We start from the raw sequence: 26813 nt of genomic DNA on the forward strand, positions 1-26813 counted from the left end.
CACAATTAATTCATCCAACTTATTGCGGATACTCCTTGCATTAAGACACAAAGCCTTCAGGCTTGTTTTATTAACACCCTTTGTCCTTTTAGAAGTTTGCTGTACAGTGGCCCTTTTTGTTCTTTGCCTTGGGTTTCTCTGCCCTCCACTTTTCCTCATCTCCTTTCTGTCTTTTGCTTTTGTCTCCTTTTTGTTTCCCTCTGTCTCCCTGCATTGGTTCCCATCCCCCTGCCATATTAGTTTAAATCCTCCCCAACAGCACTAGCAAACACTCCCCCTAGGACATTGGTTCCGGTCCTGCCCAGGTGCAGACCGTCCGGTTTGTACTGGTCCCACCTCCCCCAGAACCGGTCCCAATGCCCCAGGAATTTGAATCCCTCCCTGCTGCACCACTGCTCAAGCCAGGTATTCATCTGCGCTGTCCTGCGATTCCTACTCTGACTATCACGTGGCACTGGTAGCAATCCCGAGATTACTACTTTTGAGGTCTAATTTTTAATTTAGCTCCTAGCTCCTTAAATTCGTTTCGTAGGACCTCATCCCTTTTTTTACCTATGTCGTTGGTACCAATGTGCACCACGACAACTGGCTGTTCTCCCTCCCATTTCAGAATGTCCTGCACCCGCTCCGAGACATCCTTGACCCTTGCACCAGGGAGGCAACATACCATCCTGGAGTCTCGGTTGCGGCCGCTGAAACGCCTATCTATTCCCCTCACAATTGAATCCCCTATCACTATCGCTCTCCCACTCTTTTTCTTGCCCTCCTGTGCAGCAGAGCCAGCCACGGTACCATGAACGTGGCTGCTGCTGCCCTCATCTGATGAGTCATTCCCCTCAACAGTACCCAAAGCGGTGTATCTGTTTTGCAGCGGGATGACCACAGGGGACCCCTGCACTACCTTCCTTGCACTACTCTTCCTGTTGGTCTTCCATTCCCTATCTGGCTGTGGACCCTTTCCCTGCGGTAAGACCAACTCACTACACGTGATACTCACGTCATTCTCAGCATCGTGGATGCTCCAGAGTAAATCCACTCTCAGCTCCAATTCCGTAACGCGGTCCGTCAGGAGCCGGAGGTGGACACACTTCCCGCACACGTAGTCGTCAGGGACACCGGAAGTGTCCCTGAGTTCCCACATGGTACAGGAGGAGCATAACATCCGACCGAGCTCTCCTGCCATGTCTTAACCCTTAGATACACTTAAACTGGTAATAACAATGTTAAAAGTTACTGACCAATATAAGAAGAAAAAGAAAAACAATCACCAATCACCAGCCAATCACTTACCCCCTAGGCTGTGACGTCACCTTTGTATCTTTGCCTTCTCCCTGTTGCTGCACCGGTACGCCTCTCGCCGACCCCGGACTCGCGCTGCTCCGAGCTCCCGCCTCCTCGACTGACTGCTCGAACTGGGTGATTAGTAAGTTTGGGGTGATGGGTAAGTTTTGGATGATGGGTCAGTTTTTGGTGATGAGTCAGTTTGGGGTGATGGGTCAGTTTGTGTGTCATGGATCTGTTTGGGGTGATGGGTTAGTTTGGGGTGATAAGTCATTTTGGGTGATTGGTAAGTTTGGGGTGATGGGTAAGTTTTGGATGATGGGTCAGTTTTTGGTGATGAGTCACTTTGGGGTAATGGGTCAGTTTTGGGTGATGGTTCAGTTTGGGGTGATGGTTCAGTTTGGGGTGATGTGTCATTTTGGGGTGATGGTTCAATTTGGGATGATGGTACAGTTTGGGGTGATGGGTCAGTTTGTGGGTGATGGATCACTTTAGGGTGATGGGGTAAGTTTGGGGGAGATAGGTCGGTTTGGGTGATGAGTCAGTTTGGTGTGATGGGTCAGTTTCGGCTGATGGGTCAGTTTGGGGTGATGAGTCAGTTTGGCGTGAGGGTTCAATTTGGGGTGATGGGCCATTTTGGGGTGAAGGATCAGTTTGGGGATCATGCGTCAGTTTGAGGGTGATGCGTCAGGTTGCGTGATGGGTGGATTTGGGGTGATGAGTCAGTTTGCGGTGATGAGTCAGTTTTGGGTGGTGTGTCAGTTTGGGGTGATGGGTCAGTTTGGGGTGATGGGTCAGTTGGGGGTGATGAGTCAGTTTGGGGTGATGGGTCATTTTGTGGTGATGGGTCAATTTGGGATGATGGTACAGTTTGGGGTGGTGGGTCAGGTTGTGGGTGATGGGTCAGTTTGAGTGATGGTTCAATTTGGGGTGATGGGTCAGTTTTGGGTGATGAGTTAGTTTGGGGTGATGGCTCATTTTGGGGTGATGGGTCAATTTGGGATGATGGTACAGTTTGAGGGTGATGGATCAGTTTGGAGTGATGAGTCAGTTTGTGGAGATGAGTCAGTTTTGGGTGATGAGTCAGTTTGGGGTGATGGGTCAGTTTTGGGTGATGAGTCAATTTGTGGTGATGGGTCAGTTTGGCGTGATGGGTCAGTTTGGGGTGATGAGTCAGTTTGGGGTGATGGCTCATTTTGGGGTGATGGGTCAATTTGGGATGATGGTACAGTTTGGGGTGATGGGTCAGTTTGTGGGTGATGGGTCAGTTTGAGTGATGGATCAGTTTGGGTGTGATGGGTGAGTTTGGGTTGATGGATCACTTTGTGCGTGATGGGTCACTTTCGGGTGATGGGTCAGTTTGGGGGTGATACGTCGGTTTGGGTGATGGATCAGTTTTGTGTGATGGATCCATTTGGGGTAATGGCTCAGTTTGGGGTGATGAGTCAGTTTGGGGTGATGGATCAGTTTGGGGGTGATGCGTCAGTTTGAGGGTGATGGGTCAGTTTGGCATGATGAGTCAGTTTGGGGTGATGGGTCAGTTTGCGGTGGTGGGTCAGTTTGAGGGAGATGGGTAGTTTGCGAGCTGAGTCAGTTTGGGGTGATGGGTCAGTTTGTTGATAATGGGTCTGTTTGGGGTGATGGGTTAATTTGGGGTGATGAGTCATTTTGGGTGATTGGTAAGTTTGGGGTGATGGGTAAGTTTTGGATGATGGGTCAGTTTTTGGTGATGAGTCAGTTTGGGGTGATGGGTCAGTTTTGGGTGATGGTTCAGTTTGGGGTGATAGTTCAGTTTCGGTTGATGGGTCATTTTGGGGTGGTGGTTCAATTTGGGATGATGGTACAGTGTGGGGTGATGGGTTACTTTGTCGGTGATGGGTCAGTTTGAGTGATGGGTCAGTTTGGGTGCGATGGGTGAGTTTTGGGTGTTGGGTCAGTTTTTGCGTGATGGGTCAGTTTGTGGCTGATCGGTCAGTTTGGAGGTGATCGTTCAGTTTGTGCAATGGGTCAGATTGGGGTGATGAGTCTGTTTGTTGGTGATGGATCAGTTTGTGGGTGATGGGTCACTTTAGGGTGATGGGTCAGTTTGGGGGTGATAGTTCGGTTTGGGTGATGAGTCAGTTTGATGTGATGGGTCAGTTTCAGGTGATGGGTCAGTTTGGGCTGATGAGTCAGTTTGGGGTGAGGGTTCAGTTAGGGGTGATGGGTCATTTTAGGGGTGATGGATCAGTTTGGGGGTGATGCGTCAGTTTGAGGGTGATGGGTCAGTTTGCGTGATGGATCGATTTGGGGTGATGAGTCAGTTTGCGGTGATGGGTCAGTTTGTGGGTGATGGGTCAGTTTTAGTAATGGTTCAGTTTGGGTCTGGTGTGTGAGTTTGGGGTGATGGGTCAGTTTGTGCGTGATGGGTCAGTTTGTGGCTGATCGGTCAGTTTGGAGGTTATCGTTCAGTTTGTGCAATGGGTCAGATTGGGGTGATGAGTCTGTTTGTTGGTGATGGGTCAGTTTGTGGGTGATGGGTCACTTTAGGGTGATGGGTCACTTTGGGGGTGATAGTTCGGTTTGGGTGATGAGTCAGTTTGATGTGATGGGTCAGTTTCGGGTGATGGGTCAACTTGGGGTGATGAGTCAGTTTGGGGTGAGGGTTCAGTTTGGGGTGATGAGTCATTTTAGGGGTGATGGATCAGTTTGGGGTGATGGGTCAGTTTGTGGGTGATGGGTCAGTTTTAGTAATGGTTCAGTTTGGGTCTGGTGGGTGAGTTTGGGGTGATGGGTCAGTTTGTCCGTGATGGGTCAGTTTGTGGCTGATCCGTCAGTTTGGAGGTGATCGTTCAGTTTGGGTGATGGGTCAGTTTGGTGCGATGGGTCAGTTTGGAGTGATGGGTCAGTTTGTGCTGATGAGTCAGTTTGGGGTGAAGAGTCAGTTTGGGCCGACGAGTCAGTTTGTGGTGATGGTTCAGTTTGTGGTGATTGGTCATTTTAGGGGTGATGGATCAGTTTGGCGGTGATGCGTCAGTTTGAGCGTGATGGGTCAGTTTGGGTGATGGGTCGATTTGGGGTGATGGGACAGTTTGTTGGTGATGGCTCAATTAGTGTGCGATGGATCAGTTTGAAGTGATGGGTCAGTTTGGGCGTAATGGGTCAGTTTGGGTTTATGGGTCAGTTTGGGATGATGAATCAGTTTTTGCTGATTAATCAGTTTGGAGTGAAGCATCAGTTTGTGGGAGATAGGTCAGTTTGGTGATGATGGCTCAGTTTGGAGTAATGAGTCAGATTAGGGTGCTGTATCGGTTTGGGTTGATTGGTCAGTTTGGGGTAATGAGTCAGCTTGCGGAGATGGCTCAGATTTTCTTGATGAATCAGTTTGTGGTGATGCATCAGTTTGTGTGTGATGGCTCAGTTTTCGGTGATGAGTCAGTTTGGTGTGATGGGTCAGTTTTGTGTGATGAGTCAGTTTGGGGTTATGGGTCAGTTTTTGGTGATGATTCAGTTTGGGGTGATGAGTCAGTTTGGGTGATGGGTCAGTTTCGGGTAATGGGTCAGTTTGTGGTGATGAGTGAGTTTGCGGTGATTGGTCAGTATGGGGTGATGGGTCAGTTTGGGGTGATGAGTCTGTATGGTGTGATGGATTTGTTTCGGGTGAAGGGTCAATTTGTGGTGATGGGTCAGTTTAGGGTGCTGGATCGGATTTTGGTGATGGGTCAGTTTCGGGTGATCAGTCAGTTTGGGGTGATGAGTCAGTTTACGGTGATGAATCAGTTTGGGGTGATGCCTCAGTTTGTGGGTGATGTTTCAGTTTTGGGGTGATGGGTCAGTTAGGGATAATGAGTCAGTTTGGGCTGATGGGTCAGTTTTGGGAGATGAGTCAGTATGGGGTGATGATGTCAGTTTTGGGTGATGAGTCATCATGGGGTGATGGGTCAGTTTTTGGTGGAGTCAGTTTGCTGTGATGGATCAATTTGGGATGATGTACAGTTTTGGGTGATCGGTCAGTTTCTGGTTGATGGATAAGTTTGAGTAATGGTTCAGTTTGTGTGTGGTGGGAGAGTTTGGGGTGATGGGTCAGTTTGTGCGTGATGGGTCAGTTTGTGGCTGATCGGTCAGTTTGGAGGTGATCGTTCAGTTTGTGTAATGGGTAAGTTTGGGATGATGGGTCTGTTTGTGGGTGATGATCAGTTTGTGGGTGATGGGTCACTTTAGGGTGATGGGTCAGTTTGGGGGTGATAGGACGGTTTGGGTGATGGGTCAGTTTGGTGTGATGGGTCAGTTTGGGGTGATGGGTCAGTTTGGGCTGATGAGTCAGTTTGGGATGATGGTTCAGTTTAGGGTGATTGGTCATTTTAGGGGTGATGGATCAGTTTGGGGGTGATGCGTCAGTTTGAGCGTGATGGGTCAGTTTGGGTGATGGGTCGATTTAGGGTGATGGGTCAGTTTGTTGGTGATGGCTCAATTTGTGTGTGATGGATCAGTTTGGAGTGATGGGTCAGTTTGGGCGTAATGGGTCAGTTTGGGGTTATGGGTCAGTTTGGGGTGATGAGTCATTTTGGGGAATTGGTTAGTTTGGGGTGATTGGTCTGTTTATAGTGGTGGGTCTGTTTGGGGTGATGGGTCAGTTTCTGAAGTTGAGTCAGTTTGGGGTGATGTGTTAGTTTCGCGTAATAGGTCAGTTTGCAGTGATGCGTCAGTTTGGGTTAATGGGTCAGTTTGGGGTAATATGTCAGTTTGTGGTGATGAATCAGTTTTTGCTGATTAATCAGTTTGGGGTGAAGCATCAGTTTGTGGGAGGTGGGTCAGTTTGGTGGTGATGGGTCAGTTTGGAGTAATGAGTCAGTTTAGGGTGCTGTATCGGTTTGGGTTGATGGGTCAGTTTGGGGTGATGAGTAAGCTTGGAGATGGCTCAGATTTTCTTGATGAATCAGTTTGGGGTGATGCATCAGTTTGTGTGTGATGGGTCAGTTTGGGGTGAAGACTCAGTTTGGGGTGATGGGTCAATTTCGGGCAATGGGTCAGTTTGTGGTGATGAGTCAGTTTGCGGTGATGGGTCAGTATGAGGTGATGGGTCAGTTTGGGGTGATGAGTCAGTTTGGTGTGATGGATTTTTATGGGGTGATGGGGCAGTATGGGGTGATGTGTCACGTTGGGATGATGGGTTAGGATGTGGGTGCTGGGTCAGTTTGGAGTGGTTGGATAGTTTGTTGTGATGGGGCAGTTTTTGGTGATGGGTCAGTTTTGGGTGAAGGGTCAGTTTGGGGTGATGGGTCATTTTAGGGGTGATGGATCAGTTTGGGGGTGATGCGTCAGTTTGAGGGTGATGGGTTAGTTTGAGTGATGGGTCGATTTGAGGTGATGGGTCAGTTTGTTGGTGATGGTTCAGTTTGTGTGTGATGGATCAGTTTCGAGTGATGGGTTAGTTTGTGCGTAATGGGTCAGTTTGAGATTATGGGTTAGTTTGGGGTGATGAGTCATTTTGGGGGAATTGTTTGTTTGGCGTGATGGGTCTATTTATAGTGGTGGGTCAGTTTGGGGTGATGGGTCAGTTTGGGGTGATGGGTCAGTTTATGAAGTTGAATCAGTTCGGGGTGCTGGGTTAGTTTAGGGTAATAGGTCTGTTTGCAGTGATCTGTCATTTTGGGGTAATGGGTCAGTTTGGGGTGATGGGTCAGTTTGGGGTGATGAGTCAGTTTGGGGTGATGGCTCATTTTGGGGTGATGGGTCAATTTTGGATGATGGTACAGTTTGGGGTGATGGGTCAGTTTGTGGGTGATGGGTCAGTTTGAGTGATGGATCAGTTTGGGTGTGATGGGTGAGTTTGGGTTGATGGGTCACTTTGTGCGTGATGGTCACTTTCGGGTGATGGGTCAGTTTGGGGGTGATACGTCGGTTTGGGTGATGGATCAGTTTTGTGTGATGGATCCATTTGGGGTAATGGCTCAGTTTGGGGTGATGAGTCAGTTTGGGGTGATGGATCAGTTTGGCATGATGAGTCAGTATGGGCTGATGGGTCAGTTTGTGGTGGTGGGTCAGTTTGAGGGAGATGGGTAGTTTGCGTGCTGAGTCAGTTTGGGGTGATGGGTCAGTTTGTTGATAATGGGTCTGTATGGGGTGATGGGTTAATTTGGGGTGATGAGTCATTTTGGGTGATTGGTAAGTTTGGGGTGATGGGTAAGGTTTGGATGAATGGGTCAGTTTTTGGTGATGAGTCAGTTTGGGGTGATGGGTCAGTTTTGGGTGATGGTTCAGTTTGGGCGATAGTTCAGTTTCGGTTGATGGGTCATTAATGGGGTGGTGGTTCAATTTGGGATGATGGTACAGTGTGGGGTGATGGGTCACTTTGTCGGTGATGGGTCAGTTTGAGTGATGGGTCAGTTTGGGTGCGATGGGTGAGTTTTGGTTGATGGGTCAGTTTTTGCGTGATGGGTCAGTTTGTGGCTGATCGGTCAGTTTGGAGGTGATAGTTCAGTTTGTGCAATGGGTCAGATTGGGGTGAAGAGTCTGTTTGTTGGTGATGGGTCAGTTTGTGGGTGATGGGTCACTTTAGGGTGATGGGTCAGTTTGGGGGTGATAGTTCGGTTTGGGTGATGAGTCAGTTTGATGTGATGGGTCAGTTTCAGGTGATGGGTCAGTTTTGGGTGATGAGTCAGCTTGCGGAGATGGCTCAGATTTTCTTGATGAATCAGTTTGTGCTGATGCATCAATTTGTGTGTGATGGCTCAGTTTTCGGTGATGAGTCAGTTTGGTGTGATGGGTCAGTTTTGGGTGATGAGTCAGTTTGGGGTTAAGGGTCAGTTTTTGGTGATGATTCAGTTTGGGGTGATGAGTCAGTTTGGGGTGATGGGTCAGTTTCGGTTAATGGGTCAGTTTGTGGTGATGAGTGAGTTTGCGGTGATTGGTCAGTATGGGGTGATGGGTCAGTTTGGGGTGATGAGTCTGTATGGTGTGATGGATTTGTTTCGGGTGAAGGGTCAATTTTTGGTGATGGGTCAGTTTAGGGTGCTGGATCGGATTTTGGTGATGGGTCAGTTTCGGGTGATCAGTCAGTTTGGGGTGATGAGTCAGTTTACGGTGATGAATCAGTTTGGGGTGATGCCTCAGTTTGTGGGTGATGTTTCAGTTTTGGGGTGATGGGTCAGTTAGGGATGATGAGTCAGTTTGGGCTGATGGGTCAGTTTTGGGAGATGAGTCACTATGGGATGATGATGTCAGTTTTGGGTGATGAGTCATCATGGGGTGATGGGTCAGTTTTTGGTGGAGTCAGTTTGCTGTGATGGGTCAATTTGGGATGATGTACAGTTTTGGGTGATCGGTCAGTTTGTGGTTGATGGATCAGTTTGAGTAATGGTTCAGTTTGTGTGTGGTGGGAGAGTTTGGGGTGATGGGTCAGTTTGTGCGTGATGGGTCAGTTTGTGGCTGATCGGTCAGTTTGGAGGTGATCGTTCAGTTTGTGTAATGGGTAAGTTTGGGGTGATGGGTCAGTTTGGGGTGATGGGTCAGTTTGTGCTGATGAGTCAGTTTGGGGTGAAGAGTCAGTTTGGGCCGATGAGTCAGTTTGGGGTGATGGTTCAGTTTAGGGTGATTGGTCATTTTAGGGGTGATGGATCAGTTTGGGGGTGATGCGTCAGTTTGAGCGTGATGGGTCAGTTTGGGTGATGGGTCGTTTTAGGGTGATGGGTCAGTTTGTTGGTGATGGCTCAATTTGTGTGTGATGGATCAGTTTGGAGTGATGGGTCAGTTTGGGCGTAATGGGTCAGTTTGGGGTTATGGGTCAGTTTGGGGTGATGAGTCATTTTGGGGAATTGGTTAGTTTGGGATGATTGGTCTGTTTATAGTGGTGGGTCTGTTTGGGGTGATGGGTCAGTTTGGGGTGATGGGTCAGTTTCTGAAGTTGAGTCAGTTTGGGGTGATGTGTTAGTTTGGCGTAATAGGTCAGTTTGCAGTGATGCGTCAGTTTCGGTTAATGGGTCAGTTTGGGGTAATATATCAGTTTGTGGTGATGAATCAGTTTTTGCTGATTAATTAGTTTGGGGTGAAGCATCAGTTTGTGGGAGGTGGGTCAGTTTGGTGGTGATGGGTCAGTTTGGAGTAATGAGTCAGTTTAGGGTGCTGTATCGGTTTGGGTTGATGGGTCACTTTGGGGTGATGAGTCAGCTTGTAGATGGCTCAGATTTTCTTGATGAATCAGTTTGGGGTGATGCATCAGTTTGTGTGTGATGGGTCAGTTTGGGGTGAAGACTCAGTTTGGGGTGATGGGTCAATTTCGGGCAATAGGTCAGTTTGTGGTGATGAGTCAGTTTGCGGTGATGGGTCAGTATGAGGTGATGGGTCAGTTTGGGGTGATGAGTCAGTTTGGTGTGATGGATTTTTATGGGGTGATGTGGCAGTATGGGGTGATGTGTCACATTGGGGTGATGGGTTAGGATGTGGGTGCTGGGTCAGTTTGGAGTGGTTGGATAGTTTGTTGTGATGGGGCAGTTTTTGGTGATGGGTCAGTTTTGGGTGAAGGGTCAGTTTGGGGTGATGGGTCATTTTAGGGGTGATGGATCAGTTTGGGGTTGATGCGTCAGTTTGAGGGTGATGGGTTAGTTTGAGTGATGGGTCGATTTGAGGTGATGGGTCAGGTTGTTGGTGATGGTTCAGTTTGTTTGTGATGGATCAGTTTCGAGTGATGGGTCAGTTTGTGCGTAATGGGTCAGTTTGAGGTTATGGGTTAGTTTGGGGTGATGAGTCATTTTGGGGGAATTGTTTGTTTGGCGTGATGGGTCTATTTATAGTGGTGGATCAGTTCGGAGTGCTGGGTTAGTTTAGGGTAATAGGTCTGTTTGCAGTGATCTGTCATTTAGGGGTAATGGGTCAGTTTGGGGTGATGGGTCAGTTTGGGGTGATGAGTCAGTTTGGGGTGATGGCTCATTTTGGGGTGATGGGTCAATTTGGGATGATGGTACAGTTTGGGGTGATGGGTCAGTTTGTGGGTGATGGGTCAGTTTGAGTGATGGATCAGTTTGGGTGTGATGGGTGAGTTTGGGTTGATGGGTCACTTTGTGCGTGATGGGTCACTTTCAGGTGATGGGTCAGTTTGGGGGTGATACGTCGGTTTGGGTGATGGATCAGTTTTGTGTGATGGATCCATTTGGGGTAATGGCTCAGTTTGGGGTGATGAGTCAGTTTGGGGTGATGGATCAGTTTGGGGGTGATGCGTCAGTTTGAGGGTGATGGGTCAGTTTGTCATGATGAGTCAGTTTGGGGTGATGGGTCAGTTTGTGGTGGTGGGTCTGTATCGGGTGATGGGTTAATTTGGGGTGATGAGTCATTTTGGGTGATAGTTCAGTTTCGGTTGTTGGTCATTTTGGGGTGGTGGTTCAATTTGGGATGCTGGTACAGTGTGGGGTGATGGGTCACTTTGTCGGTGATGGGTCAGTTTGAGTGATGGGTCAGTTTGGGTGCGATGGGTGAGTTTTGGGTGATGGGTCAGTTTCTGAAGTTGAGTCAGTTTGGGGTGATGTGTTAGTTTGGCGTAATAGGTCAGTTTGCAGTGATGCGTCAGTTTCGGTTAATGGGTCAGTTTGGGGTAATATATCAGTTTGTGGTGATGAATCAGTTTTTGCTGATTAATTAGTTTGGGGTGAAGCATCAGTTTGTGGGAGGTGGGTCAGTTTGGTGGTGATGGGTCAGTTTGGAGTAATGAGTCAGTTTAGGGTGCTGTATCGGTTTGGGTTGATGGGTCAGTTTGGGGTGATGAGTCAGCTTGTAGATGGCTCAGATTTTCTTGATGAATCAGTTTGGGGTGATGCATCAGTTTGTGTGTGATGGGTCAGTTTGGGGTGAAGACTCAGTTTGGGGTGATGGGTCAATTTCGGGCAATAGGTCAGTTTGTGGTGATGAGTCAGTTTGCGGTGATGGGTCAGTATGAGGTGATGGGTCAGTTTGGGGTGATGAGTCAGTTTGGTGTGATGGATTTTTATGGGGTGATGGGGCAGTATGGCGTGATGTGTCACATTGGGGTGATGGGTTAGGATGTGGGTGCTGGGTCAGTTTGGAGTGGTTGGATAGTTTGTTGTGATGGGGCAGTTTTTGGTGATGGGTCAGTTTTGGGTGAAGGGTCAGTTTGGGGTGATGGGTCATTTTAGGGGTGATGGATCAGTTTGGGGTTGATGCGTCAGTTTGAGGGTGATGGGTTAGTTTGAGTGATGGGTCGATTTGAGGTGATGGGTCAGGTTGTTGGTGATGGTTCAGTTTGTTTGTGATGGATCAGTTTCGAGTGATGGGTCAGTTTGTGCGTAATGGGTCAGTTTGAGGTTATGGGTTAGTTTGGGGTGATGAGTCATTTTGGGGGAATTGTTTGTTTGGCGTGATGGGTCTATTTATAGTGGTGGGTCAGTTCGGGTTGCTGGGTTAGTTTAGGGTAATAGGTCTGTTTGCAGTGATCTGTCATTTAGGGGTAATGGGTCAGTTTGGGGTGATGGGTCAGTTTGGGGTGATGAGTCAGTTTGGGGTGATGGCTCATTTTGGGGTGATGGGTCAATTTGGGATGATGGTACAGTTTGGGGTGATGGGTCAGTTTGTGGGTGATGGGTCAGTTTGAGTGATGGATCAGTTTGGGTGTGATGGGTGAGTTTGGGTTGATGGGTCACTTTGTGCGTGATGGGTCACTTTCAGGTGATGGGTCAGTTTGGGGGTGATACGTCGGTTTGGGTGATGGATCAGTTTTGTGTGATGGATCCATTTGGGGTAATGGCTCAGTTTGGGGTGATGAGTCAGTTTGGGGTGATGGATCAGTTTGGGGGTGATGCGTCAGTTTGAGGGTGATGGGTCAGTTTGTCATGATGAGTCAGTTTGGGGTGATGGGTCAGATTGTGGTGGTGGGTCTGTATCGGGTGATGGGTTAATTTGGGGTGATGAGTCATTTTGGGTGATAGTTCAGTTTCGGTTGTTGGTCATTTTGGGGTGGTGGTTCAATTTGGGATGCTGGTACAGTGTGGGGTGATGGGTCACTTTGTCGGTGATGGGTCAGTTTGAGTGATGGGTCAGTTTGGGTGCGATGGGTGAGTTTTGGGTGATGGGTCAGTTTTTGCGTGATGGGTCAGTTTGTGGCTGATCGGTCAGTTTGGAGGTGATCGTTCAGTTTGTGCAATGGGTCAGATTGGGGTGATGAGTCTGTTTGTTGGTGATGGGTCAGTTTGTGGGTGATGGGTCACTTTAGGGTGATGGGTCAGTTTGGGGGCGATAGTTCGGTTTGGGTGATGAGTCAGTTTGATGTGATGGGTCAGTTTCAGGTGATGGGTCAGTTTTGGGTGATGAGTCAGTTTGGGGTGAGGGTTCAGTTTGGGGTGATGGGTCATTTTAGGGGTGATGGATCAGTTTGGGGGTGATGCGTCAGTTTGAGGGTGATGGGTCAGTTTGCGTGATGGATCGATTTTGGGTGATGAGTCAGTTTGCGGTGATGAGTCAGTTTTGGGTGGTGTGTCAGTTTGGGGTGATGGGTCAATTTGGGGTGATGGGTCAATTTGGGATGATGGTACAGTTTGGGGTGATGGGTTAGTTTGTGGGTGATGGGTCAGTTTTAGTAATGGTTCAGTTTGGGTCTGGTGGGTGAGTTTGGGGTGATGGGTCAGTTTGTGCGTGATGGGTCAGATTGTGGTGATGAGTCTGTTTGTTGGTGATGGGTCAGTTTGTGGGTGATGGGTCACTTTAGGGTGATGGGTCAGTTTGGGGGTGATAGTTCGGTTTGGGTGATGAGTCAGTTTGATGTGATGGGTCAGTTTCGGGTGATGGGTCAGTTTGGGGTGATGAGTCAGTTTGGGGTGAGGGTTCAGTTTGGGGTGATGAGTCATTTTAGGGGTGATGGATCAGTTTGGGGTGATGGGTCAGTTTGTGGGTGATGGGTCAGTTTTAGTAATGGTTCAGTTTGGGTCTGGTGGGTGAGTTTGGGGTGATGGGTCAGTTTGTGCGTGATGGGTCAGTTTGTGGCAGATCCGTCAGTTTGGAGGTGATCGTTCAGTTTGGGTGATGGGTCAGTTTGGTGCGATGGGTCAGTTTGGGGTGATGGGTCAGTTTGTGCTGATGAGTCAGTTTGGGGCGAAGAGTCAGTTTGGGCCGATGAGTCAGTTTGGGGTGATGGTTCAGTTTGTGGTGATTGGTCATTTTAGGGGTGATGGATCAGTTTGGCGGTGATGCGTCAGTTTGAGCGTGATGGGTCAGTTTGTGGCAGATCCGTCAGTTTGGAGGTGATCGTTCAGTTTGGGTGATGGGTCAGTTTGGTGCGATGGGTCAGTTTGGGGTGATGGGTCAGTTTGTGCTGATGAGTCAGTTTGGGGTGAAGAGTCAGTTTGGGCCGATGAGTCAGTTTGGGGTGATGGTTCAGTTTGTGGTGATTGGTCATTTTAGGGGTGATGGATCAGTTTGGCGGTGATGCGTCAGTTTGAGCGTGATGGGTCAGTTTGGGTGATGGGTCGATTTGGGGTGATGGGACAGTTTGTTGGTGATGGCTCAATTAGTGTGCGATGGATCAGTTTGAAGTGATGGGTCAGTTTGGGCGTAATGGGTCAGTTTGGGGTTATGGGTCAGTTTGGGATGATGAATCAGTTTTTGCTGATTAATCAGTTTGGGGTGAAGCATCAGTTTGTGGGAGATAGGTCAGTTTGGTGGTGATGGTTCAGTTTGGAGTAATGAGTCAGTTTAGGGTGCTGTATCGGTTTGGGTTGATTGGTCAGTTTGGGGTGATGAGTCAGCTTGCGGAGATGGCTCAGATTTTCTTGATGAATCAGTTTGTGGTGATGCATCAGTTTGTGTGTGATGGCTCAGTTTGCGGTGATGAGTCAGTTTGGTGTGATGGGTCAGTTTTGGGTGATGAGTCAGTTTGGGGTTATGGGTCAGTTTTTGGTGATGATTCAGTTTGGGGTGATGAGTCAGTTTGGGGTGATGGGTCAGTTTCGGGTAATGGGTCAGTTTATGGTGATGAGTGAGTTTGCGGTGATTAGTCAGTATGGGGTGATGGGTCAGTTTGGGGTGATGAGACTGTATGGTGTGATGGATTTGTTTCGGGTGAAGGGTCAATTTGTGGTGATGGGTCAGTTTAGGGTGCTGGATCGGATTTTGGTGATGGGTCAGTTTGGGGTGATCAGTCAGTTTGGGGTGATGAGTCAGTTTACGGTGATGAATCAGTTTGGGGTGATGCCTCAGTTTGTGGGTGATGTTTCAGTTTAGGGGTGATGGGTCAGTTCGGGATGATGAGTCAGTTTGGGCTGATGGGTCAGTTTTGGGAGATGAGTCAGTATGGGGTGATGATGTCAGTTTTGGGTGATGAGTCATCATGGGGTGATGGGTCAGTTTTTGGTGGAGTCAGTTTGCTGTGATGGGTCAATTTGGGATGATGTACAGTTTTGGGTGATCGGTCAGTTTGTGGTTGATGGATCAGTTTGAGTAATGGTTCAGTTTGTGTGTGGTGGGAGAGTTTGGGGTGATGGGTCAGTTTGTGCGTGATGGGTCTGTTTGTGGGTGATGATCAGTTTGTCGGTGATGGGTCACTTTAGGGTGATGGGTCAGTTTGGGAGTGATAGGACGGTTTGGGTGATGGGTCAGTTTGGTGTGATGGGTCAGTTTGGGGTGATGGGTCAATTTGGGCTGATGAGTCAGTTTGGGATGATGGTTCAGTTTCGGGTGATTGGTCATTTTAGGGGTGATGGATCAGTTTGGGGGTGATGGGTCGATTTAGGGTGATGGGTCAGTTTGTTGGTGATGGCTCAATTTGTGTGTGATGGATCAGTTTGGAGTGATGGGTCAGTTTGGGCGTTATGGGTCAGTTTGGGGTGATGAGTCATTTTGGGGAATTGGTTAGTTTGGGGTGATTGGTCTGTTTATAGTGGTGGGTCTGTTTGGGGTGATGGGTCAGTTTGGGGTGATGGGTCAGTTTCTGAAGTTGAGTCAGTTTGGGGTGATGAGTTAGTTTGGCGTCATAGGTCAGTTTGCAGTGATGCGTCAGTTTGGGTTAACGGGTCAGTTTGGGGTAATATGTCAGTTTGTGGTGATGAATCAGTTTTTGCTGATTAATCAGTTTGGGTGAAGCATCAGTTTGTGGGAGGTGGGTCAGTTTGGTGGTGATGGGTCAGTTTGGAGTAATGAGTCAGTTTAGGGTGCTGTATCGGTTTGGGTTGATGGGTCAGTTTGGGGTGATGAGTAAGCTTGGAGATGGCTCAGATTTTCTTGATGAATCAGTTTGGGGTGATGCATCAGTTTGTGTGTGATGGGTCAGTTTGGGGTGAAGACTCAGTTTGGGGTGATGGGTCAATTTCGGGCAATGGGTCAGTTTGTGGTGATGAGTCAGTTTGCGGTGATGGGTCAGTATGAGGTGATGGGTCAGTTTGGGGTGATGAGTCAGTTTGGTGTGATGGATTTTTATGGGGTGATGGGGCAGTATGGGGTGATGTGTCACGTTGGGGTGATGGGTTAGGATGTGGGTGCTGGGTCAGTTTGGAGTGGTTGGATAGTTTGTTGTGATGGGGCAGTTTTTGGTGATGGGTCAGTTTTGGGTGAAGGGTCAGTTTGGGGTGATGGGTCATTTTAGGTGTGATGGATCAGTTTGGGGGTGATGCGTCAGTTTGAGGGTGATGAGTCAGTTTGTTGGTGATGGTTCAGTTTGTGTGTGATGGATCAGTTTCGAGTGATGGGTCAGTTTGTGCGTAATGGGTCAGTTTGAGGTTATGGGTTAGTTTGGGGTGATGAGTCATTTTGGGGGAATTGTTTGTTTGGCGTGATGGGTCTATTTATAGTGGTGGGTCAGTTTGGGGTGATGGGTCAATTTGGGGTGATGGGTCAGTTTATGAAGTTGAGACAGTTCGGGGTGCTGGGTTAGTTTCGGGTAATAGGTCTGTTTGCAGTGATCTGTCATTTTGCGGTAATGGGTCAGTTTGGGGTGATGAGTCAGTTTGGGGTGATCATTCAGTTTAGGGTGATGGGTCATTTTGGGGTGCTGGGTCAATTTGGGATGATGGTACAGTTTGGGGTGCTGGGTCAGTTTGTGCGTGATGGGTCAGTTTGTGGCGGATCGGTCAGTTTGGACGTTATCGTTCAGTTTGTGTAATGGGTCAGTTTGGGGTGATGGGTCTCTTTCTGGGTGATGGGTTAGTTTGTCGGTGATGTGTCACTTTAGGGTGATGGGTCAGTTTGGGGGTGATAGGTCGGTTTGGGTGATGGGTCAATTTGGTGTGATGGATCAGTTTGGGGTGCTTGGTCAGTTTGGGGTGATGAGTCAGTTTGGGGTGATGGTTCAGTTTGGGGTGATGGGTCAGTTTGGGGGTGATGGATCTGTTTAGGGGTGATGCGTCAGTTTGAGGGTGATGGGTTAGTTTGGCATGATGAGTCCGTTTGGGATGATGGGTCAGATTGTGTTGGTGGGTCAGTTTGAGGGTGATGGGTAGTTTGCGTACTGCGTCAGTTTGGGGTGATGGGTCAGTTTGTTGATGATGGGCCGGTTTTTGTGTCATGGATCTGGTTGGGGTGATGGTTTAGTTTGGGGTTTTAGGTCATTTTCGGGGTGATGGGTCAGTTTGGAGTGTTGGGTCAGTTTGGCATGTATGGGTCAGTTGGCATGATGAGTCAGTTTGGGGTGATGAGTCAGTTTGCGATGGTGGGTCAGTTTGAGGGTGATGGGTAGTTTGCGTGCTGGCTCAGTTTGGGGTGATGGGTCAGCTTGTAGATGATGGGTCAGTTTGTGTGTCATGGATCAGTTTGGAGTGATGGGTTAATTTGGGGTGATAAGTCATTTTGGCTGATTGGTAAGTTTGGGGTGATGGGTAAGTTTTGGATGATGGGTCAGTTTTTGATGATGAGTCAGTTTGGGGTGATGGATCAGCTTTTGCTGATGAATCAGATTGGGGTGAAGCATCAGTTTGTGGGAGATGGGTCAGTTTTGGGGTGATGGGTCAGTTTGCGGTAATGAGTCAGTTTAGGGTGCTGGGTATGTTTGGGGTGATGGGTCCGTTTGGAGTGATGATTTAGTTTGGCTTGATGAGTCAGTTTTGGGGTGATGGATCAGTTTGGGGGTGATGTGTCAGTTTGAGGGTGATGGGTCAGTTTGGCATGATCAGTCAGTTTGCGGTAATGGGTCAGTTTGGGGTGGTGGGTCAGCTTGAAGGTGATGGGTAGTTTGCGTGCTGGGTCAGTTTGTGGTGATGGGTCAGTTTGTTGATGATCGGTCAGTTTGTGTGTCATGGATCTGTTTGGTGTGATGGGTTAGTTTGGTGTGATAAGTCATTTTGGGTTATTGGTAAGTTTGGGGTGATGGGTAAGTTTTGGATGATGGGTCAGTTTTTGGTGATGATTCAGTTTGGGGTAATGGGTTAGTTTTGGGTGATGGTTCACTTTGGGGTGATGGTTCAGTTTGGCGTGATGGGTCATTTTGGGTGATGGTTCAATTTGGGATGATGGTACAGTTTGGGGTGATGGGTCAGTTTGAGGGTGATGGATCAGTTTGGAGTGATGAGTCAGTTTGCGGAGATGAGTCAGTTTTGGGTGATGAGTCAGTTTGGGGTGATGGGTCAGTTTTGCGTGATGAGTCAATTTGTGGTGATGGGTCAGTTTGGCGTGATGGGTCAGTTTGTGGGTGATGGGTCAGTTTGAATGACGGATCAGTTTGAGTGTGATGGATGAGTTTGGGTTGATGGGTCAGTTTGTGCGTGATGGGTCACTTTAGTGTGATGGGTCAGTTTGGGGGTGATAGGTCGGTTTGGGTGATGGATCAGTTTTGTGTGATGGATCAATTTAGGGTAATGGGTCAGTTTGGGGTGATGAGTCAGTTTGGGGTGATGGTTCAGATTGGTGCGATGGGTCAGTTTGGGGGTGATGGATCAGTTTGGTGGTGATGCATCAGTTTGAGGGTGATGGGTCAGTTTGGCATGATGAGTCATTTTGGGGTGATGGGTCAGTTTGTGGTGGTGGGTCAGTTTGAGGGAGATGGGTAGTTTGCGTGCTGAGTCAGTTTGGGGTGATGGGTCAGTTTGTTGATAATGGGTCAGTTTGTGTGTCATGGATCTGTTTGGGGTGATGGGTTAGTTAGTGGTGATGAGTCATTTTGGGTGATTGGTAAGTTTGGGTGATGGGTAAGTTTTGGATGATGGGTCAGTTTTTGGTGATGAGTCAGTTTGGAGTGATGGGTCAGTTTTGGGTGGTGGTTCAGTTTGGGGTGATGGTTCAGTTTCGGGTGATGGGTCATTTTGGGGTGATGGTTCAATTTGGGATGATGGTACAGTTTGGGGTGATGGGTCACTTTGTCGGTGATGGGTCAGTTTGAGTGATGGGTCAGTTTGGGTGTGATGGGTGAGTTTTGGGGAATGAGTCAGTTTTTGCGTGATGGGTCAGTTTGTGGCTGATCGGTCAGTTTGGAGGTGATCGTTCAGTTTGTGCAATGGGTCAGATTGGGGTGATGAATCTGTTTGTTGGTGATGGGTCAGTTTGTGGGTGATGCGTCACTTTAGGGTGATGGGTCAGTTTGGGGGTGATAGTTCGGTTTGGGTGATGAGTCAGTTTGATGTGATGGGTCAGTTTCGGGTGATGGGTCTGTTTGGGGTGATGAGTCAGTTTGGGGTGAGGGTTCAATTTGGGGTGATGGGTCATTTTGGGGGTGATGGATCAGTTTGGGGGTGATGCGTCAGTTTGAGGGTGATGGGTCAGTTTGCGTGATGGGTCGATTTGGGGTGATGAGTCAGTTTGCGGTGATGAGCCAGTTTTGGATGGTGTGTCAGTTTGGGGTGATGGGTCAGTTTGGGGTGAAGGCTCAATTTGGGATGATGGTACAGTTTGGGGTGATGGGTCAGTTTGTGCGTGATGGGTCAGTTTGTGGCTGATCCGTCAGTTTGGAGATGATCGTTCAGTTTGGGTGATGGGTCAGTTTGGTGCGATGGGTAAGTTTGTGTGTCATGGATCTGTTTGGGGTGATGGGTTAGTTTGGGGTGATGAGTCATTTTGGGTGATTGGTAAGTTTGGGGTGATGGGTAAGTTTTGGATGATGGGTCAGTTTTTGGTGATGAGTCAGTTTGGGGTGATGGGTCAGTTTTGGGTGATGGTTCAATTTGGGGTGATGGTTCAATTTCGGGTGATGCGTCCTTTTGGGGTGATGGTTCAATTTGGGATGATGGTACAGTTTGGCGTGATGGGTCACTTTGTCGGTGATGGGTCAGTTTGAGTGATGGATCAGATTGGCTGTGATGGGTGAGTTTTGGGGGAAGGGTCAGTTTTTGCGTGATGGGTCAGTTTGTGGCTGATCGGTAAGTTTGGAGGTGATCATTCAGTTTGTGCAATTGGTCAGATTGGGGTGATGAGTCTGTTTGTTGGTGATGGGTCAGTTTGTGGGTGATGGGTCACTTTAGGGTGATGGGTCAGTTTGGGGGTGATAGTTCGGTTTGGGTGATGAGTCAGTTTGATGTGATGGGTCATTTACGGGTGATGGGTCAGTTTGGCGTGATGAGTCAGTTTGGGGTGAGAGTTCAGTTTGGGGTGATGGGTCATTTTGGGGGTGATGGATCAGTTTGGGGGTGATGCATCAGTTTGAGGGTGATGGGTCAGTTTGCGTGATGGGTCGATTTGGGGCGATGAGTCAGTTTGCGGTGATGAGTCAGTTTGATGTGATGGGTAAGTTTGGGGTGATGGGTCAGTTTGGGGTGATGGGTCAGTTTTGGGTGATGAGTCAGTTTGGGGTGATGATTCAGTTTAGGGTGATGGGTCATTTTGGGGTGCTGGGTCAATTTGGGATGATGGTACAGTTTGGGGTGCTGGGTCAGTTTGTGCGTGATGGGTCAGTTTGAGTGATGGGTGAGTTTGGGTGTGATGGGTGAGTATGGGGTGATGGGTCAGTTTGTGCGTGATGGGTCAGTTTGTGGCGGATCGGTCAGTTTGGACGTTATCTTTCAGTTTGTGTCATGGGTCAGTTTGGGGTGATGGGTCTGTTTCTGGGTGATGGGTCACTTTAGGGTGATGGGTCAGTTTGGGGGTGATAGGTCGGTTTGGGTGATGGGTCAATTTGGTGTGATGGGTCAGTTTGGGGTGATTGGTCAGTTTGGGGTGATGAGTCAGTTTGGGGTGATGGTTCAGTTTGGGGTGATGGGTCAGTTTGGGGGTGATGGATCAGTTTAGGCGTGATGCGTCAGTTTGGGGTGATGGGTCAGTTTGTTGATGATGGGCCGGTTTTTGTGTCATGGATCTGGTTGGGGTGTTGGGTTAGTTTGGGGTTTTAATTCATTTTCGGGGTGATGGGTCAGTTTGGAGTGTTGGGTCAGTTTGGCATGTATGGGTCAGTTGGCATGATGAGTCAGTTTGGGGTGATTAGTCAGTTTGCGATGGTGGGTCATTTTGACGGTGATGGGTAGTTTGCGTGCTGGCTCAGTTTGGGGTGATGGGTCATATTGTAAATGATGGGTCAGTTTGTGTGTCATGGATCAGTTTGGGTTGATGGGTTAGTTTGGGGTGATAAGTCATTTTGTGTGATTGGTAAGTTTGGGGTGATGGGTACGTTTTGGATGATGGGTCAGTTTTTGATGATGAGTCAGTTTGGGGTGATGGATCAGCTTTTGCTGATGAATCATATTGGGGTGAAGCATCAGTTTGTGGGAGATGGGTCAGTTTTGGGGTGATGGGTCAGTTTGCGATAATGAGTCAGTTTAGGGTGCTGGGTATGTTTGGGGTGATGGGTCCGTTTGGAGTGATGATTTAGTTTGGGTTGATGAGTCAGTTTGGGGGTGATGGATCAGTTTGGGGGTGATGCGTCAGTTTGAGGGTGATGGGTCAGTTTGGCATGATCAGTCAGTTTGCGGTGATGGGTCAGTTTGGGGTGGTGGGTCAGCTTGAAGGTGATGGGTAGTTTGCGTGCTGGGTCAGTTTGGGGTGATGGGTCAGTTTGTTGATGATAGGTCAGTTTGTGTGTCATGGATCTGTTTGGGGTGATGGGTTAGTTTAGTGTGATAAGTCATTTTGTGTGATTGGTAAATTTGGGGTGATGGGTAAGTTTTTGATGATGGGTCAGTTTTTGGTGATGATTCAGTTTGGGGTAATGGATTAGTTTTGGGTGATGGTTCAGTTTGGTGTGATGGTTCAGTTTGGCGTGATGGGTCATTTTGGGTGATGGTTCAATTTGGGATGATGGTACAGTTTGGGGTGATGGGTCAGTTTGGGATGATGAGTCAGTTTGGGGTGATGGCTCATTTTGGGGTGGTGGGTCAATTTGGGATGATGGGACAGTTTGGGGTGATGGGTCAGTTTGTGGGTGATGGGGCAGTTTGAATGATGGATCAGTTTGAGTGTGATGGGTGAGTTTGGGTTGATGGGTCAGTTTGTGCGTGATAGGTCACTTTAGTGTGATGGGTATGTTTGGGGGTGATAGGTCGGTTTGGGTGATGGATCAGTTTTGTGTGATGGATCAATTTGGGGTAATGGGTCAGTTTGTGGTGATGAGTCAGTTTGGGGTGATGGTTCAGATTGGTGCGATGGGTCAGTTTGGGGGTGATGGATCAGTTTGGGGGTGATTCGTCAGTTTGAGGGTGATGGGTCAGTTTGGCATGATGAGTCATTTTGGGGTGATGGGTCAGTTTGTGGTGGTGGGTCAGTTTGAGGGAGATGGGTAGTTTGCGTGCTAGGTCAGTTTGGGGTGATGGGTCTGTTTCTGGGTGATGGGTCACTTTAGGGTGATGGGTCAGTTTGGGGGTGATGGGTCGGTTTGGGTGATGGGTCAATTTGGTGTGATGGGTCAGTTTGGGGTGATTGGTCAGTTTGGGGTGATGAGTCAGTTTGGGGTGATGGTTCAGTTTGGGGTGATGGGTCAGTTTGGGGGTGATGGATCAGTTTAGGCGTGATGCGTCAGTTTGGGGTGATGGGTCAGTTTGTTGATGATGGGCCGGTTTTTGTGTCATGGATCTGGTTGGGGTGTTGGGTTAGTTTGGGGTTTTAATTCATTTTCGGGGTGATGGGTCAGTTTGGAGTGTTGGGTCAGTTTGGCATGTATGGGTCAGTTGGCATGATGAGTCAGTTTGGGGTGATTAGTCAGTTTGCGCTGGTGGGTCATTTTGAGGGTGATGGGTAGTTTGCGTGCTGGCTCAGTTTGGGGTGATGGGTCATATTGTAAATGATGGGTCAGTTTGTGTGTCATGGATCAGTTTGGGGTGATGGGTTAGTTTGGGGTGATAAGTCATTTTGTGTGATTGGTAAGTTTGGGGTGTTTGGTACGTTTTGGATGATGGGTCAGTTTTTGATGATGAGTCAGTTTGGGGTGATGGATCAGCTTTTGCTGATGAATCAGATTGGGGTGAAGCATCAGTTTGTGGGAGATGGGTCAGTTTTGGGGTGATGGGTCAGTTTGCGGTAATGAGTCAGTTTAGGGTGCTGGGTATGTTTGGGGTGATGGGTCCGTTTGGAGTGATGATTTAGTTTGGGTTGATGAGTCAGTTTGGGGGTGATGGATCAGTTTGGGGGTGATGCGTCAGTTTGAGGGTGATGGGTCAGTTTGGCATGATCAGTCAGTTTGCGGTGATGGGTCAGTTTGGGGTGGTGGGTCAGCTTGAAGGTGATGGGTAGTTTGCGTGCTGGGTCAGTTTGGGGTGATGGGTCAGTTTGTTGATGATAGGTCAGTTTGTGTGTCATGGATCTGTTTGGGGTGATGGGTTAGTTTAGTGTGATAAGTCATTTTGTGTGATTGGTAAGTTTGGGGTGATGGGTAAGTTTTGGATGATGGGTCAGTTTTTGGTGATGATTCAGTTTGGGGTAATGGATTAGTTTTGGGTGATGGTTCAGTTTGGTGTGATGGTTCAGTTTGGCGTGATGGGTCATTTTGGGTGATGGTTCAATTTGGGATGATGGTACAGTTTGGGGTGATGGGTCAGTTTGGGATGATGAGTCAGTTTGGGGTGATGGCTCATTTTGGGGTGGTGGGTCAATTTGGGATGATGGGACAGTTTGGGGTGATGGGTCAGTTTGTGGGTGATGGGGCAGTTTGAATGATGGATCAGTTTGAGTGTGATGGGTGAGTTTGGGTTGATGGGTCAGTTTGTGCGTGATGGGTCACTTTAGTGTGATGGGTATGTTTGGGGGTGATAGGTCGGTTTGGGTGATGGATCAGTTTTGTGTGATGGATCAATTTGGGGTAATGGGTCAGTTTGTGGTGATGAGTCAGTTTGGGGTGATGGTTCAGATTGGTGCGATGGGTCAGTTTTGGGGTGATGGATCAGTTTGGGGGTGATTCGTCAGTTTGAGGGTGATGGGTCAGTTTGGCATGATGAGTCATTTTGGGGTGATGGGTCAGTTTGTGGTGGTGGGTCAGTTTGAGGGAGATGGGTAGTTTGCGTGCTGAGTCAGTTTGGGGTGATGGGTCAGTTTGTTGATAATGGGTCAGTTTGTGTGTCATGGATCTGTTTGGGGTGATGGGTTAGTTTGGGGTGATGAGTCATTTTGGGTGATTGGTAAGTTTGGAGTGATGGGTAAGTTTTGGATGATGTGTCAGTTTTTGGTGGTGAGTCAGTTTGGGGTGATGGGTCAGTTTTGGGTGATGGTTCAGTTTGGGGTGATGGTTTAGTTTCGGGTGATGGGTCCTTTTGGGGTGATGGTTCAATTTGGGATGATGGTACAGTTTGGGGTGATGGGTCACTTTGAGGGGGATGGGTCAGTTTGAGTGATCGATCAGTTTGGGTGTGATGGGTGAGTTTTGGGGGATGGGTCAGTTTTTGCGTGATGGGTCAGATTGTGGCTGATCGGTCAGTTTGGAGGTGATCGTTCAGTTTGTGCAATGGGTCAGATTGGGGTGATGAGTCTGTTTGTTGGTGATGGGTCAGTTTGTGGGTGATGGGTCACTTTAGGGTGATGGGTCAGTTTGGGGGTGATAGTTCGGTTTGGGTGATGAGTCAGTTTGATGTGATGGGTCAGTTTCGGGTGATGGGTCAGTTTGGGGTGATGAGTCAGTTTGGGGTGAGGGTTCAGTTTGGGGTGATGGGTCATTTTGGAGGTGATGGATCAGTTTGGGGGTGATGCGTCAGTTTGAGGGTGATGGGTCAGTTTGCGTGGTGGGTCGATTTGGGGTGATGAGTCAGTTTGCGGTGATGATTCTGTTTTGGGTGGTGTGTCAGTTTGGGGTGATGGGTCAGTTTGGGGTGATGGGTCAATTTGGGATGATGGTACAGTTTGGGGTGGTGGGTCAGTTTGTGGGTGATGGGTCTGTTTGAGTAATGGTTCAGTTTGGGTCTGGTGGGTGAGTTTGGGGTAATGGGTCAGTTTGTGCGTGATGGGTCAGTTTGTGGCTGATCCGTCATTTTGGAGGTGATCGTTCAGTTTGGGTGATGGGTCAGTTTGGTGTGATCGGTCAGTTTGGGGTGATGGGTCAGTTTGGGCTAATGAATCAGTTTGGGGTGAAGAGTCAGTTTGCGCTGATGAGTCAGTTTGGGGTGATGGTTCAGTTTGGGGTGATTGGTCATTTTAGGGGTGATGGATCAGTTTGGGGGTGATGCGTCAGTTTGAGCGTGATGGGTCAGTTTGGGTGATGGGTCGATTTGGGGTGATAGGAGAGTTTGTTGGTGATGGCTCAATTTGTGTGTGATGGATCAGTTTGGAGTGATGGGTCAGTTTGGGCGTAATGGGTCAGTTTGGGGTTATGGGTCAGTTTGGGGTGATGAGTCATTTTGGGGAATTGGTTCGTTTGGGGTGATTGGTCTGTTTATAGTGGTGGGTCTGTTTGGGGTGATGGGTCAGTTTGGGGTGATGTGTCAGTTTATGAAGTTGAGTCAGTTTGGGGTGATGTGTTAGTTTGGGGTAATAGGTCAGTTTGCAGTGATGTGTCAGTTTGGGTTAATGGGTCAGTTTGGTGAAATGAGTCAGTTTGTGGTGATGAATCAGTTTTTGCTGTTTAATCAGTTTGGGGTGAAGCATCAGTTTGTGGGAGATAGGTCAGTTTGGTGATGATGGCTCAGTTTGGAGTAATGAGTCAGTTTAGGGTGATGTATCGGTTTGGGTTGATTGGTCAGTTTTTGGTGATGAGTCAGCTTGCGGAGATGGCTCAGATTTTCTTGATGAATCAGTTTGTGGTGATGCATCAGTTTGTGTGTGATGGCTCAGTTTGCGGTGAAGAGTCAGTTTGGTGTGATGGGTCAGTTTTGGGTGATGAGTCAGTTTGGGGATATGGGTCAGTTTTTGGTGATGATTCAGTTTGGCGTGATGAGTCAGTTTGGGGTGATGGGTCAGTTTCGGGTGATGGGTCAGTTTGTGGTGATGAGTCAGTTTGCGGTGATTGGTCAGTATGGGGTGATGAGTCAGTTTGGGGTAGTGGGTCAGATTGGGGTGATGCGTCAGTTTAGGTGTGATAGGTCAGTTTGGAGTGTTGGGTCAGTTTGGCGTGATGGGTCAGTTTGTGGGTGATGGGTCAGTTTGAATGACGGATCAGTTTGAGTGTGATGGATGAGTTTGGGTTGATGGGTCAGTTTGTGCGTGATGGGTCACTTTAGTGTGATGGGTCAGTTTGGGGGTGATAGGTCGGTTTGGGTGATGGATCAGTTTTGTGTGATGGATCAATTTAGGGTAATGGGTCAGTTTGGGGTGATGAGTCAGTTTGGGGTGATGGTTCAGATTGGTGCGATGGGTCAGTTTGGGGGTGATGGATCAGTTTGGTGGTGATGCATCAGTTTGAGGGTGATGGGTCAGTTTGGCATGATGAGTCATTTTGGGGTGATGGGTCAGTTTGTGGTGGTGGGTCAGTTTGAGGGAGATGGGTAGTTTGCGTGCTGAGTCAGTTTGGGGTGATGGGTCAGTTTGTTGATAATGGGTCAGTTTGTGTGTCATGGATCTGTTTGGGGTGATGGGTTAGTTTGGGGTGATGAGTCATTTTGGGTGATTGGTAAGTTTGGGTGATGGGTAAGTTTTGGATGATGGGTCAGTTTTTGGTGATGAGTCAGTTTGGAGTGATGGGTCAGTTTTGGGTGGTGGTTCAGTTTGGGGTGATGGTTCAGTTTCGGGTGATGGGTCATTTTGGGGTGATGGTTCAATTTGGGATGATGGTACAGTTTGGGGTGATGGGTCACTTTGTCGGTGATGGGTCAGTTTGAGTGATGGGTCAGTTTGGGTGTGATGGGTGAGTTTTGGGGAATGAGTCAGTTTTTGCGTGATGGGTCAGTTTGTGGCTGATCGGTCAGTTTGGAGGTGATCGTTCAGTTTGTGCAATGGGTCAGATTGGGGTGATGAATCTGTTTGTTGGTGATGGGTCAGTTTGTGGGTGATGCGTCACTTTAGGGTGATGGGTCAGTTTGGGGGTGATAGTTCGGTTTGGGTGATGAGTCAGTTTGATGTGATGGGTCAGTTTCGGGTGATGGGTCTGTTTGGGGTGATGAGTCAGTTTGGGGTGAGGGTTCAATTTGGGGTGATGGGTCATTTTGGGGGTGATGGATCAGTTTGGGGGTGATGCGTCAGTTTGAGGGTGATGGGTCAGTTTGCGTGATGGGTCGATTTGGGGTGATGAGTCAGTTTGCGGTGATGAGCCAGTTTTGGATGGTGTGTCAGTTTGGGGTGATGGGTCAGTTTGGGGTGAA

This window comes from Pristiophorus japonicus, unplaced genomic scaffold (genome assembly GCF_044704955.1).
Source record: "Pristiophorus japonicus isolate sPriJap1 unplaced genomic scaffold, sPriJap1.hap1 HAP1_SCAFFOLD_47, whole genome shotgun sequence".
NCBI classification, from domain to species: Eukaryota; Metazoa; Chordata; class Chondrichthyes; family Pristiophoridae; genus Pristiophorus; species Pristiophorus japonicus.